Genomic DNA, 5,795 nt, shown 5'->3' on the forward strand with positions numbered 1-5,795 from the left:
AAGACTCTTGGCATTAGGTGAAAACCAACACTAGAAATATTGGGTGGAAATGGACTGTGAGTCAGTTTTCTAACTAGTTTCTACAACATAGTCTTTATGCATTTTTTGATTCATTGTTGTATATGGGATGTGTAAAAATGAATAACTTTTTTTATGAAAAGGAGTTCAATGCATCTACCCAATTTCAAGAAAATTTTCAAAGATTGAATTACAAAATGTTTGCAAAATTGTGATATTCATTTGAGAAATCAATTTCATAATTGGGATCTTTGAGAATAAGGGTTTGATATAATATCATAACCAATGACTTTGAACGATGATGATATTCTTGCACAGACAAGAAAATGAAAGGTGGATATTTTTCTATTTATATTGATATTTGCTCATTATAAATGGAGTCAAAATCAATATGAAAAGTTTGACTATTTGACCAATTTCAAATAGTTGATTTGAAGTATTTTTGTATATTAAAAGTCCACATACAGATGTTTAGGACATAATGTTTAATTTGTCTCATGCATCTTACATTTACAAAGTAGTTGTTTACTGTTCGATGCAATTATTTCTGATGGAATGGTAATGTACTGTTCTACAATGAAGTTGACATATCTAAGGGAATGGTTTCCTAAGACAACTGAAATGTCGAGGGGATGTAAATCTTATATAAGACTTCATTAACATTTAATATATAATTGGTTAGTTAAATCAATGAAGTCGATGGTATGACCATTGAGTTTTGAAAATTAAAACTTACAAATAATGAGACATTGGTGTATAAAGTTTAAGGTTTGATCTTTTGCAAGATACACTATTTCATGTTGGATTTACAGAAATATGTGTTTTATTCTAGTTGGTGTAGCTTGGACAAAAGACAATATTTTGCTTGTGAAGCATTAATTTGCATGAGTCAAGTATGTCATTATATATTTGAAAGTTGTTTCGGATATAACTTAGTCCATCCACTTTATGAGATAATGTGGTGTAAGGACTGAGTCTGAGGACATATGTAAGCACCAAGTTGTAGAAATAACACAAAATGTGAGTAACATCTTGTTGGTGAATAGATGGTTCTTGTTGACATAACTGTTTGTATAATATAAAAGGATTCTATAGGCTAAAGTGTGAGAGGATCTCCTGGACTGTCTAGGACTACGAAACATGTCTCTAGTGCACTAGGGTAAGTGGGAGAGCATGTAGAGTATAGAATATGCCTTGGATACATGTATCATCGGCTTACATATCCCCGACTTTAGTGCAAATGAGAGATGTTGGGATATATGCCCTAAAACCTTGTAGTTATATGTTAGTTGAATCAATGGTTGATTAATTTTTATGTAACTTGTGCAATAATCCATTAAACTAAGATCCAAGGTTATCTAATGTAACTAAAACATGTATGTAGAGACATACAGATGGATCATGTTTAAGTGATAACCTAAATGGTCTGTAGTTAGAGATGTCCACGGGGCGGGGCGGGGCGGGGCGGGGCCGGGGATGCCATTCCCTATCCCCGTCCCAGTTCCCCATTTCATTCCCCATTCCCGTGAAATTTGCCACAGGGATTAGAGCGGGGATTCCCGGTGGGGAATTCGTGAGGATTGGGTTCCCCACGGGGAATTTCTTCTCGTTACCTTTTTTTTTTTAAAAAAAAAAGTATCATTAATGTGAGCAAATTTTAATCAAATAATTAACTTTATCACTAAATTATTTATTATGGTTAGTTTTATATGACAGTTTGAATTTAAAGATAAATTACTCAAATTTTGGACTAAAAAAGCTAATTAATTTTTTTTAGTAGAAAGAAATAAATATAAATCAAATTATTCACATATATAATCTAAATTTAAACATATTCATTATCTTTCCCAATAAATAATCAAATTTGAAATTTAAATGTAATATTTATATAAAAATAATAATAACATAACATTAAATAACTATACTAAATAAATATGTAAAAGCTAATCAAGGTGGGGACGGGGAACAGGGTGGGGGCGGGGACGGGGACCCCGTTTAGCTCACGGGAAATTTTTTCCCCCACTCCCTCCCTCATTCCCCGCCTAATCGGGGAATCCCTGCGGGGCCCATCCCTATGGGAGAAATTGGACATCTCTATCTGTAGTATATGGATGAGGTTAAGTGCCTTATCCTGGTAATGTTACTGATACGGTCCGCTTTGTAAATATTACAATTGTTGTAAAGTATTACAAATGATCTAATCCTGATCATTCATGTGGAGACATGTGAGCGGGAGTATCCTATACAAAGAGTTTGTATAAGATCAGACCACGAAATATTGAGTCTCTCTTTATAACACTGTTGCTAGAAGAGACTTACATTTCACCAGAATGATCATAGGTGACTTGACCTTAATCTTGAATGAGTTGTGAACTCCTGTCTATAAGGACGGTCCTTTGATTTGTATGGGTGAGAGTGGCCAGATTTTCCGACTCAATAAGCCTACCATTGCTATTATAACGGTAAGTAGATAAATTGCTCCCTTAAGGGCTGATTCCAAGGCATGAACAATGAGACGCCTCACCCTCTCCTAGCTCGAGAGGGATTAAGTCATAGTTGGACTATGATTAATTGTTCATTAGAGGGATCGATGGTACTTAAGAAGTTAGATGTAACTACTAAGGGTAAAACGATAATTTTGACCTAGTTGTACTTACGAGCAATTTGTGAAGGGTCAACACGTCGTTGATTGGTTATGTCCAATGGACACAAAAATATATCTATAGTACGAAGAGTGTAGTTGTCGGTCTTTAGTGAAGTGACCGACAGTTAATGAAGGTCGATTAAATTAATTAAAGAGTTTAATTAATTAATAGGTCCATAAGGTCCCCTCGTTAGCTCAATAAAGACTAATGATAATCAACTTGATTTTGTTTTAATTTGAATGTTGAAATTATTTAAAGGATATTAATTGTATAAGATATAATTAAATAATATATATTGATATATTATAAAGTATAATGTACGTTGATACATTATATTAAATTTATGAGAGAAATAAATATTTAAATATGATTCAAATATTAATTATATGAATATGTTTCATATATAAACTATATGTTAAAATTAATGTGTATATGATTAATATTAAATTTACATTGTTTTATAAGAGAAATGAATATTTGAATATGATTCATATAAACTATATGTTAGAATTAATATGAATATGATTCATATTAAATCTATATAATTTGTGAGATAAACAAATATTTGAATATGATTCAAATATTAATTATATTAATATGATTCATGTAGAAACTATATATTTAAATTAATGTGAATATGATTCCTATTAAATCTATATAGTTTGATGAGAGAGATTGTTATTTGAATATGATTCAAATATTAATTTATATGTGATTTATATAAAAATCATAAGTTATATATTATATATGATATAACATATAATTTAATATCTATACATATTAAGTTAGTTAATATATACATACATATATATATATATATTATAATTCAAATTCAAATAGTTTGAATTTGAATTTTAAAATTAAAAGAGGAGGGAGTTATAAATCCCTCAACCCTCTCAACCGCTCGATACAGGAAAAACATAAGAGTGATAAAGTGGTTCTCGACTTCGTCTTCTTCCTCTAGGATCTCTATGATCTCTCGATCTCTCCTTATTCTCCTTTCACCAAAATTAAGTGCAAGCCCACAAACTCTGCACTATTCTCGTCCCTGAAAATAACAGAGAAGACCTCGTGGTGGTGTCCATTTTTCCTTGATGTTGTGTTCGTGGTGTCGGGTTTGGGAGATCAAGAGGAGATCAAGCAAGTTCATGCTACGGAGAGGAAATGCGGAGATACAGATCTTCAAGGGTATTTTTTCCTAATCCATTCTCCTCTCTAATTGCACAGTAAATGCATGCGTAGGTTTTGTTTATCCTACATTTTCATCGCCTCTGAATTATTATTGTTCTGTAAAACGAAAACCAGAGACCGATGCATTCGATTACTTCCACTGTGGGTATTCAAATTCCCTTCAAGAGTCACTCGCACTGCCGCTTCCAGTTGCCAACCGGCGCGTGTTGTCACCGATTCGTCATGGGTAAGTCTCTCTCTCTCCAGATCTATGTTTTTCCACACAACGTTACCCACAAACAGGGTTGCTCCACCGTTGCTTTCGATCATTTTCTACGCACCGTCGTCACTGTTTCTGTCATCGGCCGGCATCAGTTAAAGGCAGCATTGTCGTTTTGGTGGGTATTCTGGTGTATTTTGGTTGTAAATAAACCTTTTGTGTTGTTTCAAGGTTAGATACAGGGTTTATCGAAGGTTTTAACTGTTTTCCAGCGATTTGAAGACATTTGATGGACGATATCAGTTAAGTTATAGTTGGTAAAGCTTAGAATTTTAGAGCAAGGGACTTTTGGGTAAGAGATCCAAGCATTACAGAGTGAGCTTTCATGCTGGAATTGAAATTTATTCGTGGTTTATTGTTGGTTGGGGTTTGGTTGTGATCTTTTTGTTTTGAGATTCTACTTGTTAAAAGGTCATCTTTGCTATATTTGTTTCTTTCTACATTCAATTATTGTTTATATGTTACTCTTGAGGCTGAGTTTGAATATTTCATAACTCCAAACGACTGCAAATTGGTATTTGTCAAATGAAAATGGTTGCTATTAGTCTTTTATTTTGGTTTGATAGGATTTCCTGCTCGGATGGATAAATTGTTCCCATTGAGTTGTTTATGATTTCTATTGAGTTTGTTTATCACTATAACCTTTTTCTTATAGTTTGATGTTTCCATTGAGTTGTTCCCATGGTTGATATTCATAATTTGTTGGGTTGACAAGTTATTGTTTTTCTTGCTTTCTGCTGTCATTCAAAACATAAAGTAGTTGAGTTTGTTTTGTTGAGTTTGTTCGATTAAGTATTTTTTTTTATAACTTTGTTTAGTTATTTGTGTGTTCGATAAATCATGTTAGAATGTAAGTTGTTATTAGTCTTTTCTCTTTCTTTTGTCAATTTTGGTTTTTAGGTTGATTAGTTATCGTTTACGGTGCTTCTTGCTTGTTCAAAACCTCCTATTGTTGAGTTTCTTCTATTAGTTGTTTGTGTTTTGGAAAATTTGTTTAGTTTTTATGATTTTAGTTTATGTTCTATTCTTTAATCTCATATGCTTACATTTTCCATTTTTTTTTTTAGTTTTCAGATCTTATGTCTTGATGATGGTCTCCAATACAAAGAAGTTGTGGTTTATAAATAGTTTTGTTGATAAGTTGTTGTTCATGGTTTCATGTTCTTAGTCATTATCTTTGGTTGAGAAGTGGAGAAGGTGCATCTAACACAAATTGGACTTCATGACAACGTTAATAATAGTTACAAGGTAATATTTATAAGACATTTATCTTAAAAGTCTAACTTGTGTTTTGAAGTATTGGATTAGTTTCAATTCTTTTCTTTTGTTTCAATGATAATGTTATGTGACACGTGTATCTTCATTTTTTTTAATGTAAATGATTAGTTGATGTTTAATTTGTTTGAAAAATGACTTGGTCTTAGGTCTTTCTATGAATGAAGAGGTTAGCAAGAATTTTGTTAATGAGAAAAGTTTCTATGAAAGAAGAGGTGGGTGTTTGATGTATTTCAATATTTTGTTTCATTTCAATTAAGGTGGGTGTTTGATTATAGGTGTTTGTGTGAATGACTAAATCAATTTGTGTTTGTATGTTTGCGTTCATCTTTCTAGAATTAATTATTAGTTTCTATGTTGATCTTGAGTGCTTACTAATTTTTAAAGAAGATAAAAGCCTGGTGAAG

At 32.1% G+C, this 5,795-nt stretch overlaps 1 long non-coding RNA gene across 1 annotated transcript; it reads left to right on the top strand.

Moving 5' to 3' along the window:
- Positions 1-3,540: 3,540 nt before the first annotated feature.
- LOC120071751 (uncharacterized) lies at positions 3,541-4,665 on the top strand. The gene is made up of 2 exons (XR_016527872.1): positions 3,541-3,851; positions 3,969-4,665. It is a non-coding gene; the product is annotated as an uncharacterized LOC120071751 (long non-coding RNA).
- Positions 4,666-5,795: the final 1,130 nt, after the last annotated feature.

The sequence above is a fragment of the Benincasa hispida genome, chromosome 2 (assembly GCF_027475165.1).
Source record: "Benincasa hispida cultivar pf3 chromosome 2, pf3_genome.v1.1, whole genome shotgun sequence".
NCBI lineage: Eukaryota > Viridiplantae > Streptophyta > Magnoliopsida > Cucurbitales > Cucurbitaceae > Benincasa > Benincasa hispida.